We start from the raw sequence: 14,373 nt of genomic DNA on the forward strand, positions 1-14,373 counted from the left end.
TAGATTACAATGTTCAGCCCGTTTGGCCACCCATGTCCCATAATAGATTACAATGTTCAGTCCGTTTGGCCACCCATGTCCCATTAATAGATTACAATGTTCAGTCCGTTTGGCCACCCATGTCCCATTCATAGATTACAATGTTCAGCCCGTTTGGCCACCCATGTCCCATTCATAGATTACAATGTTCAGCCCGTTTGGCCACCCATGTCCCATTAATAGATTACAATGTTCAGTCCGTTTGGCCACCCATGTCCCATTCATAGATTACAATGTTCAGTCCGTTTGGCCACCCATGTCCCATTCATAGATTACAATGTTCAGTCCGTTTGGCCACCCATGTCCCATTAATAGATTACAATGTTCAGTCCGTTTGGCCACCCATGTCCCATTAATAGATTACAATGTTCAGCCCGTTTGGCCACCCATGTCCCATTCATAGATTACAATGTTCAGTCCGTTTGGCCACCCATGTCCCATTCATAGATTACAATGTTCAGTCCGTTTGGCCACCCATGTCCCATTAATAGATTACAATGTTCAGTCCGTTTGGCCACCCATGTCCCATTCATAGATTACAATGTTCAGCCCGTTTGGCCACCCATGTCCCATTCATAGATTACAATGTTCAGCCCGTTTGGCCACCCATGTCCCATTAATAGAGTGTGTAAACCAACATTTGAAGTGAACGGAGCTCCTGGCCCCTGTCTAGTTGAGTAAGTAGCATTCTTTTGTATTTTAGCAAACTGCTGTTAGTGTTACTCTAAGTACTTTTGTATTAGTATTATATTATTAGCTTGTGTGGTAGTCACTAGTTTATAGTTGTATTGTTTGTGTTCAAGCAGTAGGCTTTGGACACTTTGGACTAGTGTAACTAGTTTCACCCTGTAATAGGCCACTTGATAAGTAGTATAGGCCACTTGATTTCCTTGTGAAGTGTGAAGTGAGTGCTTTAGCCAGCACAGCTCTAGGGTTAAGTAGCCAGGTTGGGAGTATTCAATTCAGTGTGTAAACCAACATTTGAAGTGAACGGAGCTCCTGGCCCCTGTCTAGTTGAGTAAGTAGCATTCTTTTGTATTTTAGCAAACTGCTGTTAGTGTTACTCTAAGTACTTTTGTATTAGTATTATATTATTAGCTTGTGTGGTAGTCACTAGTTTATAGTTGTATTGTTTGTGTTCAAGCAGTAGGCTTTGGACACTTTGGACTAGTGTAACTAGTTTCACCCTGTAATAGGCCACTTGATAAGTAGTATAGGCCACTTGATTTCCTTGTGAAGTGTGAAGTGAGTGCTTTAGCCAGCACAGCTCTAGGGTTAAGTAGCCAGGTTGGGAGTATTCAATTCAGTGTGTAAACCAACATTTGAAGTGAACGGAGCTCCTGGCCCCTGTCTAGTTGAGTAAGTAGCATTCTTTTGTATTTTAGCAAACTGCTGTTAGTGTTACTCTAAGTACTTTTGTATTAGTATTATATTATTAGCTTGTGTGGTAGTCACTAGTTTATAGTTGTATTGTTTGTGTTCAAGCAGTAGGCTTTGGACACTTTGGACTAGTGTAACTAGTTTCACCCTGTAATAGGCCACTTGATAAGTAGTATAGGCCACTTGATTTCCTTGTGAAGTGTGAAGTGAGTGCTTTAGCCAGCACAGCTCTAGGGTTAAGTAGCCAGGTTGGGAGTATTCAATTCAGTGTGTAAACCAACATTTGAAGTGAACGGAGCTCCTGGCCCCTGTCTAGTTGAGTAAGTAGCATTCTTTTGTATTTTAGCAAACTGCTGTTAGTGTTACTCTAAGTACTTTTGTATTAGTATTATATTATTAGCTTGTGTGGTAGTCACTAGTTTATAGTTGTATTGTTTGTGTTCAAGCAGTAGGCTTTGGACACTTTGGACTAGTGTAACTAGTTTCACCCTGTAATAGGCCACTTGATAAGTAGTATAGGCCACTTGATTTCCTTGTGAAGTGTGAAGTGAGTGCTTTAGCCAGCACAGCTCTAGGGTTAAGTAGCCAGGTTGGGAGTATTCAATTCAGTGTGTAAACCAACATTTGAAGTGAACGGAGCTCCTGGCCCCTGTCTAGTTGAGTAAGTAGCATTCTTTTGTATTTTAGCAAACTGCTGTTAGTGTTACTCTAAGTACTTTTGTATTAGTATTATATTATTAGCTTGTGTGGTAGTCACTAGTTTATAGTTGTATTGTTTGTGTTCAAGCAGTAGGCTTTGGACACTTTGGACTAGTGTAACTAGTTTCACCCTGTAATAGGCCACTTGATAAGTAGTATAGGCCACTTGATTTCCTTGTGAAGTGTGAAGTGAGTGCTTTAGCCAGCACTCCTGGCAGACGATTAGCAATCAGTTGGATTGGCCTTATACCACCAGGTGAAAGCGTCAGCTGTTAAGCGGCGGCAAGGCCAGGCGAACAAAGGCGACAGGCGACTTTGTCAAAGTCCGACTTCGTCACTGAACGAAGGCCAGGCGAACAAAGGCGACAGGCGACTTTGTCAAAGTCCGACTTCGTCACTGAACGAAGGCCAGGCGAACAAAGGCGACAGGCGACTTTGTCAAAGTCCGACTTCGTCACTGAACGAAGGCCAGGCGAACAAAGGCGACAGGCGACTTTGTCAAAGTCCGACTTCGTCACTGAACGATAAGCTGTAGCATTGATTAGTGACATATATAGTAGTGTGATAGATATAGTAGTGTATTGTAGTATATGTTTAGTGATCTACAATGTGTTTTCTTCCTATTCCTGTCCTCTCTTCTTCCTGGCGGTCGCACAAACACTGGGTTACACCCAGATGTCGCGACACAACTAATCTCATCTATCCTACTCTTTCAACTCACGTCGAGCAAGTGGTAACGGGAGGGCTTTGGAATTGCCACTCGGCTGTGGTGGAAGGCAAATCTGCTTTCATCTCAGCCTACGCATCCTTGCTCTCCCTTAACTTCCTTGCTCTGACTGAGACCTGGATCAGACCAGAAAACACAGCTACGCCCGCGGCTCTGTCAGATGTGTACTCTTTCTCTCACACTCCCAGAGCCGTGCGGACAGGTGGTGGGGTTGGTCTGCTCATTTCCAGAAAATGGAAATACTCTCCTGTTTCACTGTCACTATTCTCTCCTACCTCATTTGAATTTCATGTGGTCACTGTTTCTCATCCAGTCAAGCTCACCATTGCAGCTGTTTATCGCCCACCGGGCCCTGCTGGTGGCTTCCTGGAGGAGCTGGACCATCTAGTCTCCCACTTCCCTGCCGATGGCTCTGGATTCATCCTTCTGGGTGACTTCAACCTCCCGACTGAGAAGCAGCTAGACCCACTACTTTCGTTTCTCGCCGCCTTTGACCTAGTTCTTTCCCCATCTCCTCCTACCCATGAGGCGGGCAACCAACTGGACCTGATCTTCACCAGAGGCTGCTCTATTGCTAACCTGTCTGTCACTCCTCTTTCCAGTGAAAAGGGTAAGAAACTCTCTGATCACTACTTCATGTCCTACTCTCTCTCTCTCTCCTCTCCCCCCTCACAGCCCCTCCCTACCCACATGATTTCCTCACGTCACAATCTTCGCTCACTTTCCTCCACTGATCTTTCCTCTTCTGTTCTCTCTGCTCTCCCTGCCCCTGAATCCTTTGCTCTTCTATCCCCTGATACCGCCACTGATCTTCTTTTCTCTACTCTATCCTCTTCTCTCGACCATCTCTGTCCCCTCACCACCAGGCCTGCACGCCAAACTCCACCTGCCCCCTGGTTGTCGTACTCAGTGCGGACTGAGAGACGGAGCCTGAGAGCGGCTGAGCGCAAATGGAGAAAGGGCAACCTCCCGGAGGACCTTCTCACCTTCCAATCTCTCATTTCTACTTTTTCCTCCTCTCTATCAGCTGCTAAAGCTGCTTTTTTCTGCACTAAAATTCAGGCTTCTGCTTCCAACCCTAAAAAACTCTTTGAAACTTTCTCCTCTCTCCTACAACCACCACCCCCTCCTCCCTCCTCGTCCCTCCTCCCTGACGATTTCGCCAACTTCTTTGACAAGAAGGTGAACGATATCCGATCCTCCTTCCCTCCTCCCCCGGCTGGTGCCCTGCGCACTGCCCACACCCGTCTGCCTGCCACCCCCCCCCTCTCTACCTTCATCTACTCCTCTTCCCCCCCCCATCCCCTCTCTATCCCACTTCTCTCCCCTCTCCCCTAACGAGGTCCTTCTCCTTGTTACCTCTAGTCGCCCCACCTCATGCTCTCTGGACCCGGTCCCATCCACTCTGTTGCAGTCTATTGCACCTGAACTTCTTCCCTTCTTAACCCACCTTATTAACACCTCTCTGACATCTGGCTACTTTCCCTCTACTTTCAAGACTGCCAGAGTCACCCCCCTCCTGAAGAAACCGACACTTGACCCCTCTGAGATCAAGAACTACAGACCGGTTTCCCTTCTATCCTTCCTATCTAAAACTCTCGAACGTGCTGTCTTTAAACAACTGTCCTCCTATCTCCACCAGAACAACCTCCTGGACTCCAACCAGTCTGGTTTCAAAGTGGGTCACTCGACAGAGACTGCCCTGCTGGCAGTGACGGAGTCGCTCCATGCCGCTAGAGCGAACTCTCTCTCCTCCGTCCTGATACTCCTGGACCTGTCTGCAGCGTTCGACACGGTGAACCATCAGATCCTCCTCTCCACCCTCGAGGGGATGGGTGTCTCAGGCTCTGCACTCTCCCTGTTTGCATCCTACCTGACGGGTCGCTCCTACCAGGTGATGCTGAGAGGGTCTGTGTCAGAACCACACAGGCTCACAACTGGGGTTCCCCAAGGCTCGGTTCTGGGTCCTCTTCTTTTCTCTCTCTACACTACATCTCTGGGTGCTGTCATCCACTCCCATGGCTTTTCCTACCACTGCTATGCCGATGACACCCAGCTGATCCTCTCATTCCCCCCCTCTGATACCCAAGTGGAGGCACGCATTGCTGCTTGTCTGGCTGACATCTCGGCGTGGATGTCGACAAACCACCTGAAGCTCAACCTGGACAAGACCGAGCTGATGTTCCTCCCGGGGAAGGGCTGTCCGCACCGAGACATGGCCATCACCATTGATAATGCTGTGGTGACCTCAACTCGGACTGCGAAAAATCTGGGTGTGACCCTGGACGATCAACTGACGTTCTCGGCAAACATCGCATCAGTGACAAGGTCCTGCAGATTCCTCCTCTACAACATCAGGAGGATTCGCCCCTTCCTCACGGAGAAGGCAGCCCAGGTGCTCATCCAGGCTCTCGTCATCTCCCGCCTGGACTACTGCAACTCCCTCCTTGCTGGTGCTCCGGCATCTGCCATCAGACCTCTGGAGCTTGTTCAGAAAGCTGCGGCTCGTCTGGTGTTCAACCGCCCCAAGTTCTCCCACACAACCATCCTTCTCCGTTCTCTACACTGGCTCCCCGTAGCGGCCCGCATCCAGTTCAAAACCCTGGTGTTAGCCTATAGGGCAGTGAAAGGAACAGCTCCTTCCTATCTCCGGGCTATGGTCGATGCCTACACCCCTGCCCGACCACTTCGGTCTGCCACCTCGGGGCGACTGATTGCCTCGTCACTCAAGGGTCCTTCTGGCCGATCCACACGGTCACGACTCTTTTCTGTTCTGGCCCCACAGTGGTGGAATGAACTCCCCACTGATGTTAGGACAGCAGAGTCACTGCCCATATTTCGCCGCAGGTTGAAAACCCACCTCTTCAGGAAACACTACCCTTCCTCTCTGCCTGACCTACTTGTTGTTAACTAGTTGTACGAACGCTTGTTTTCTATTGTTGTATTGTTTATTGGATCTTGTTTAGTCGATACACTTAATTGTTTTAGCTCATGCTCATTTGATTTAGCTATTTTGTCTCATCTGGTTAAGGAAATAGGTAGCTGATATATTGCACTTTTACCTTAGCGCTAGGTATACTCTTGGTTGCTTGTTTTTGCAGAAAATGCACTAAAAACTTCTGGTGATTAGTAGTTTTTGTTCCCTACCTATGTTGAATACACTTATTGTAAGTCGCTTTGGATAAAAGCGTCTGCTAAATGACTGTAATGTAATGTAATGTAATTACAATGTTCAGTCCGTTTGGCCACCCATGTCCCATTCATAGATTACAATGTTCAGTCCGTTTGGCCACCCATGTCCCATTCATAGATTACAATGTTCAGTCCGTTTGGCCACCCATGTCCCATTAATAGATTACAATGTTCAGTCCGTTTGGCCACCCATGTCCCATTCATAGATTACAATGTTCAGCCCGTTTGGCCACCCATGTTCCATTAATGTTAAAGTGGAGAGTAAAGATGCAGGTATTGTTATTAAACACATTGGGCTCTATTTCCGTCCATGCTGAACCCCTTATCCCTAAACTACGTTACCTTTTTTTATACTATTGTGAAAATAAATGTTTAATAGTTAAACCAGCCGATCTACATCGACATGTTGTGAGCTTGTAGATTCAAACATGTTTTTCAAAGTAGTAAAACAAAAAAAAGGTAAAGGAGTTTAGATCTGATGAAAATAGAGCCCATAATATCTAAACATTTCAAGCTGTTTATGACATGATGTCACAGAAGGCGGCTGCAGTCTGTAAGAGGGTTAAGATCTTAAGATCCCATGGTCTGGCTGTGTCTACACTTAAGATCCCATGGTCTGTAAGAGGGTTGGTCTGACTGTCTACACTTAAGATCCCATGGTCTGGCTGTGTCTACACTTAAGATCCCATGGTCTGTAAGAGGGTTGGTCTGGCTGTGTCTACACTTAAGATCCCATGGTCTGACTGTGTCTACACTTAAGATCCCATGGTCTGTAAGAGGGTTGGTCTGGCTGTGTCTACACTTAAGATCCCATGGTCTGTAAGAGGGTTGGTCTGGCTGTGTCTACACTTAAGATCCCATGGTCTGTAAGAGGGTTGGTCTGGCTGTGTCTACACTTAAGATCCCATGGTCTGTAAGAGGGTTGGTCTGGCTGTGTCTACACTTAAGATCCCATGGTCTGGCTGTGTCTACACTTAAGATCCCATGCGCGGACAAAAGAAGCTGTCTTTTGTGTCATTTCCGGGTTTTTAGACAGCTGGTGGATGGAAATGAAGCTCCACCCACAAGGCAGAATGCCGCTGGGGCAAGCTGCTTTTCCAGGAATCTGGCCGACGCAGCATTCAGCCGTGTGGGTGGAGCTTCATTGGGTGGGTGGAGCTTCATTGGGTGGGTGGAGCTTCATTGGGTGGGCGGAGCTTCATTTCATCCACCAGCTGTCTAAAAACCCGGAAGAGACCCCGGCAGACAGCTTCCTTTGGCCGCACATGGAGGTTCTGGTGTGCCCAGCCCGTCTGTCTGATCCCAGTGTCAACTTCCCTATACAAAAGCAGACCAATCACATCAAACTACACACCTCCCTATACAAAAGCAGACCAATCACATCAAACTACACACCTCCCTATACAAAAGCAGACCAATCACATCAAACTACACACCTCAGCTGATGCTGCTACGCCAATCACGGCATACTGTCTGGAGCCCTCAGATAGCACTGCTGCTAGTCTGCTACGCTAATGACAGCTCAGCAACATGAAGCACACACACCTCTTAGCATCTTAGCTCATCATTGGTGATAGCCTATGTAGGCCTGGTGCCATGCAAAGAAAAAAATAAAAATAAAAAATGAAATAAAAAGCAATGTAAAGAGAGGTTTCCCGTGGGCAACTTAAATAACTCAAAGAGCCCTTATGCAAAACCAGCCGTGCTGCACAGAATCAGCACAAGCGTTAAGATATAAGTGAAGTAGGAGAAACGGATGGTGTTCGGGCCACCACAGAACAGACTCTCACATGGTTTAACGGGTGGTGGTGGTGGGGCCATGGTTGTACAAGTAGGTGGTGTTGCAGTTTCTGTAGTCGGAGGTGTCATGGGTGTAGTAGCAGGAGGGTTCATGGGTGTAGTAGCAGGAGGTTCCATGGGTGTAGTAGCAGGAGGTTCCATGGGTGTAGTAGCAGTAGGGTTTATGGGTGTAGTAGCAGGTGGGTTCATGGGTGTAGTAGCAGCTGGTGTGGTGGTTGCAGGCGCTGCGGGTGGAGAACATAAAGGTTTAAGTGGAGCCTCCTCACACCAGGTGGAGAACATAAAGGTTTAAGTGGAGCCTCCTCACACCAGGTGGAGAACATAAAGGTTTAAGTGGAGCCTCCTCACACCAGGTGGAGAACATAAAGGTTTAAGTGGAGCCTCCTCACACCAGATGGAGAACATAAAGGTTTAAGTGGAGCCTCCTCACACCAGATGGAGGACATAAAGGTTTAAGTGGAGCCTCCTCACACCAGATGGAGAACATAAAGGTTTAAGTGGAGCCTCCTCACACCAGGTGGAGAACATAAAGGTTTAAGTGGAGCCTCCTCACACCAGGTGGAGAACATAAAGGTTTAAGTGGAGCCTCCTCACACCAGATGGTATCACTGATGGAATGTGAAACATGGTGCTTTAGTAAACATGTGTAGTTTCACCCACCGTTTGAGACACTGACAATGACACAGCGAAGCTCCGACTGATATGTGGACGCACTGAGAAAACAGACATGTTTAATGAACAGGAGTTTAGTTTTATCTTCATGGTTTTCATGTGATGTGTGTAAGCTATTCAAAAGGTGAATACATATTAAAATGGTTAGACAGACAGACAGACAAACAGACAGACAGACAGACAGACAGACAGACAGACAGACAGACAGACAGACAGACAGACAGACAGACAGACAGACAGGCAGACGCTGACCTGTTGGTCTGAGCAACAAAGCAGACAGGGTGATGTTCTCCATCCTCTGACTATGATGGTGTCCATCTCAGGATGAACTGTCCCTGTGCTGGTCCAGTCAGCTCCATGTTGTGAGGTCCACTGAACAGCAGCTTAGAGACCCTACAGCACCAGCAAACAAGAGAACATGAGGTCCACTGAACAGCAGCTCAGAGACCCTACAACACCAGCAAACAAGACAGCATGAGGTCCACTGAACAGCAGCTCAGAGACCCTACAACACCAGCAAACAAGACAGCATGAGGTCCACTGAACAGCAGCTCAGATACCCTACAACACCAGCAAACAAGACAACATGAGGTCCACTGAACAGCAGCTCAGAGACCCTACAACACCAGCAAACAAGAGAACATGAGGTCCACTGAACAGCAGCTCAGAGACCCTACAACACCAGCAAACAAGAGAACATGAGGTCCACTGAACAACAGCTCAGAGACCCTACAACACCAGCAAACAAGACAACATGAGGTCCACTGAACAACAGCTCAGAGACCCTACAACACCAGCAAACAAGGGAACATGAGGTCAAAAGTCTTTAGCAACGTTGGGGACATCATAGGACAACAAAACACTAACTAATACATTACTTCATTCAATATGTCAGATGTTCAGAAACCCTTTAGATCAGTGATTCTGGATCTCAACCTTTTGTGCCAAGAACCCCAAATTGATCCACACCCCTGGTGTCCCCTCAGGTATGAGGTTAAATTATTACCCCTGGTGATATAATGTCTTTACTGTAAGCAATGAAATGCTTTTAAAATCAATGAAATGGTTTTGTTGAATTTTGTTGTCATGTCTGTGTCAATTCTACTACTAATTATTAAAATGCCTTTCGATCCATTTGTTCTGAGGTCTGCCAGCCTTGTTTCTGTATGAAACGTTACAGCAAGCTATCCAGGGTTAGCGTTAAAGTTATGGCGTGTCTGAAAATGACTAAATGACGTGTGGGAAGTGAACATATTCCTGTTTGACTGCATAGTAGGATCAGAAGGAGATAGGGAGACAGTGGAAAGAGATCAGAAGGAGAGAGGGAGAACGGGGATGAGCGAGTGCGTAAGTTGCACAACCCCCTTTATCTAGAAAACTAGAAAACTATGTTGTCATGTGACCTTATAAATCTAGTATACAACATCCATCATTTAAACTGTCTGTGACAATTGGAAGGGAAAGTAGAAAATATTATTTTACAAACCAATATTTCAACATCAGGTAGACTGACTACAGGCAACAACCAAAGTAAACCAGGTCTAAAAATGGCATATTTAGCTGCCAGAATTATGTGGCAGTATTTTTGTTATTTCTTATTTGGTTGGTTGGTCATGTAGGTCATGTATGTATTTGTTGCGGAGTTTAATTTCGTCATTTCCGGTCTTATGACCATATATGGTGTCAAGTTATCATGCCTGACGAGCCTTGTAGGCTTCCGTCTGAAGTGGGCAGACGGAGGTTTGTTTGACAACAGCGTGTCACCATGTTAAGGTTCGTTTGTTTGTTTCTGTGTCAATATGTTCTGTTTCCTTGTTAAGATTTAAGTTTTATTGCATTTGGTTATGAGTCTAATTTATCAATTGTGTGAAATGAAATGAAATGAAATGATTACTATATTTACCCAGGGTATCTGGGCTAAGCTCAAGAACTTGTTTCCAGCCAGGCCCTGCTCATAGAACACATTTCATCGGAGTGGTTCAATGCCTTGTTCAAGGGCACTTCAGCGGTGGTCATTTTAACGTGTCGGACCGCTGATTCGAACTGGCGACCTTCCGGTATCAAGACCGCTCCGCTATCCGTTCGGCCACCGCTGCCACAGTCTGGGTTGCTTTTGATGTTATTGTGGGTTTCCTCCTTCATTCCCTTTGATCCCCAGTGAGGTGAATATTTGTTTGTGTATTTTCGTATGTTTATGTGCTTTATGCTTCATTTATTGTTGTTCTGAATCTGATCACTGTTTGTTTCCATTTGTCAGTTTTACGTTGGCTTTGGAGAAAGAAAGTTGCTCGAAATAAAGCCACCAGTCCAAAGAAACAGCTGACTCGTTTTTAAGACATCACTGGGAGTGACAGCATGCATGTGGGTGATTCTTTGACAATAGATAAAACCATATGTGAATAATTTAGCAAATAAATTGTCTGGAGTTTTATTCCAGACAATTATGGTGACTGTGTGTCACACTCTGCCCTGTTTAGCCTGTCTCTGCACTGCCCTGTGTACTGTGTCTCACTCTGCCCTGCCCTGTGTCTCACTCTGCCCTGCCCTGTGTCTCACTCTGCCCTGCGCTGTGTACTGTGTCTCACTCTGCCCTGTCCTGTGTCTCACTCTGCCCTGCACTGTGTACTGTGTCTCACTCTGCCCTGCCCTGTGTACTGTGTCTCACTCTGCCCTGCACTGTGTACTGTGTCTCACTCTGCCCTGTGTACTGTGTCTCACTCTGCCCTGCCCTGTGTACTGTGTCTCACTCTGCCCTGCCCTGTGTACTGTGTCTCACTCTGCTCTGCCCTGTGTACTGTGTACTGTGTCTCACTCTGCCCTGCACTGCTGTGTCTCACTCTGCCCTGCGCTGTGTACTGTGTCTCACTCTGCCCTGTGTCTCACTCTGCCCTGCCCTGTGTACTGTGTCTCACTCTGCCCTGCCCTGTGTACTGTGTCTCACTCTGCCCCTGCACTGTGTACTGTGTCTCACTCTGCCCTGTGTACTGTGTCTCACTCTGCCCTGCACTGTGTACTGTGTCTCACTCTGCCCTGTGTACTGTGTCTCACTCTGCCCTGCCCTGTGTACTGTGTCTCACTCTGCCCTGCTCTGTGTACTGTGTCTCACTCTGCCCTGTGTACTGTGTCTCACTCTGCCCTGCCCTGTGTACTGTGTCTCACTCTGCCCTGCTGTGTACTGTGTCTCACTCTGCCCTGTCCTGTGTACTGTGTCTCACTCTGCCCTGCCCTGCCCTGTGTACTGTGTCTCACTCTGCCCTGCACTGTGTACTGTGTCTCACTCTGCCCTGTGTACTGTGTCTCACTCTGCCCTGCACTGTGTACTGTGTCTCACTCTGCCTCTGCCCTGTGTCTCACTCTGCCCTGCCGTGTGTACTGTGTCTCACTCTGCCCTGTGTACTGTGTCTCACTCTGCCCTGTCCTGTGTACTGTGTCTCACTCTGCCCTGTGTACTGTGTCTCACTCTGCCCTGCCCTGTGTACTGTGTCTCACTCTGCCCCTGCACTGTGTACTGTGTCTCACTCTGCCCTGCGCTGTGCACTGTGTCTCACTCTGCCCTGTGCACTGTGTCTCACTCTGCCCTGCCCTGTGTACTGTGTCTCACTCTGCCCTGCCCTGTGTACTGTGTCTCACTCTGCCCTGCGCTTCCTGCCTCTGCCCTGCCCTGTGTACTGTGTCTCACTCTGCCCTGCACTGTGTACTGTGTCTCACTCTGCCCTGCACTGTGTACTGTGTCTCACTCTGCCCTGCCCTGTGTACTGTGTCTCACTCTGCCCTGCCCTGTGTACTGTGTCTCACTCTGCCCTGTGTACTGTGTCTCACTCTGCCCTGCCCTGTGTACTGTGTCTCACTCTGCCCTGTCCTGTGTACTGTGTCTCACTCTGCCCCTGCGTTGTGTACTGTGTCTCACTCTGCGCTGTGTACTGTGTCTCACTCTGCCCCTGCGTTGTGTACTGTGTCTCACTCTGCCCTGTCCTGTGTACTGTGTCTCACTCTGCCCCTGCCCTGTGTACTGTGTCTCACTCTGCCCCTGCGTTGTGTACTGTGTCTCACTCTGCCCTGTCCTGTGTACTGTGTCTCACTCTGCCCCTGCCCTGTGTACTGTGTCTCACTCTGCCCCTGCGCTGTGTACTGTGTCTCACTCTGCCCCTGCGTTGTGTACTGTGTCTCACTCTGCCCCTGTGCTGTGTACTGTGTCTCACTCTGCCCCTGCGTTGTGTACTGTGTCTCACTCTGCCCCTGTGCTGTGTACTGTGTCTCACTCTGCCCCTGCGCTGTGTACTGTGTCTCACTCTGCCCCTGCGCTGTGTACTGTGTCTCACTCTGCCCTGCCCTGTGTCTCACTCTGCCCTGCCCTGTGTCTCACTCTGCCCTGCCCTGTGTACTGTGTCTCACTCTGCCCTGTGTACTGTGTCTCACTCTGCCCTGCCCTGTGTCTCACTCTGCCCTGCCCTGTGTACTGTGTCTCACTCTGCGCTGTGTACTGTGTCTCACTCTGCCCTGTGGTGACTTCACCCTACAGCTAGGGGTTCTCAACCATGGCCATGGCTCGCGAAAATAATCTATTATTTGAACTTTCATGTTGTCAGTGGAATATTTCAGACACACCCTCAGAGACAGTTTTTTGAGTGGTGTAAACCACTCCTACAACTGGCTTTGTTAGTGCAGAAAAAATGAGCATGGTTGCTATGTTCACCCTGTTCACCCGGGTGTGATTTCATTACATCAGACATGATTTCATTACGTCGGACAGGCTATATAAGACCTTACACCACTCAGTTCACACGGGTGTGATTTTTTTGGTTTATGGAAAGCTTCTAGGAAATCTTAGCATTGATGTTGACCTCAATGTGGAACTCTGAGTGTGTTGTCTCTGTTGATGGTTATATATTTATTGTACTGACGTAGAGAGTGTTGTCTCTGTGGTGATGGTTATATATTTATTGTACTGACATAGAGAGTGTTGTCTCTGTGGTGATGGTTATATATTTATTGTACTGACATAGAGAGTGTTGTCTCTGTGGTGATGGTTATATATGTATTGTACTGACATAGAGAGTGTTGTCTCTGTGGTGATGGTTATATATTTATTGTACTGACATAGAGAGTGTTGTCTCTGTGGTGATGGTTATATATTTATTGTACTGACATAGAGAGTGTTGTCTCTGTGGTGATGGTTATATATTTATTGTACTCACGTGGAGAGTGTTGCCTCTGTGGTGATGGTTATATATGTATTGTACTGACATAGAGAGTGTTGTCTCTGTGGTGATGGTTATATATTTATTGTACTGACGTAGAGAGTGTTGTCTCTGTGGTGATGGTTATATATGTATTGTACTGACATAGAGAGTGTTGTCTCTGTGGTGATGGTTATATATTTATTGTACTGACGTGGAGAGTGTTGCCTCTGTGCTGATGGTGATTTCCAGTGTGTGACCAACAGGGGTGTAGAGCTGTGCCCTGTTATCCGGGGTGGGAGGCAGGAACCTGGGTAGATACTGTCCCTCTGTACAGCTGGCTACTGCTCCATCCACTGACCACATGACAAGGAGGGAATATAACCATTTTAATGGCTTTATGTTTAGGTTAGATTATTGATTTTATTAGATCATCTATATTCACTTTATTAGCACATTAACTGGTTGAGGTGCCAGGAACCCCTATAGGAAAATAGAGCTGCAATGGTCAATGTTTATATGTGAGGGTGCTGAGTACCTTTGATAACAAACTGTAGAGGTATATAGTTGAGAAGGTTACTGGTAGTGATATTGTACTGAGATATAATATAATATAATATATGGTGATATTCTGGTTGGGATAGGCATCCATATACAACCCGACAACGTAGTTACCCTCATTACTGC

General features: G+C 47.3%; 1 long non-coding RNA gene across 1 annotated transcript; it reads right to left on the reverse strand.

The window, feature by feature from the left end:
• Nucleotides 1-8,005: 8,005 nt before the first annotated feature.
• Nucleotides 8,006-14,287, reverse strand: LOC306927915. Its single transcript, XR_013790608.1, has 5 exons — nucleotides 14,225-14,287; nucleotides 13,901-14,042; nucleotides 8,762-8,902; nucleotides 8,498-8,550; nucleotides 8,006-8,061 (listed from the first exon to the last, which is right to left on the reverse strand). It is a non-coding gene; the product is annotated as an uncharacterized lncRNA (long non-coding RNA).
• Nucleotides 14,288-14,373: the final 86 nt, after the last annotated feature.

The sequence above is a fragment of the Electrona antarctica genome, assembly GCF_951216825.1.
Source record: "Electrona antarctica genome assembly, chromosome: 8".
In the NCBI taxonomy this organism is placed as follows: Eukaryota; Metazoa; Chordata; class Actinopteri; order Myctophiformes; family Myctophidae; genus Electrona; species Electrona antarctica.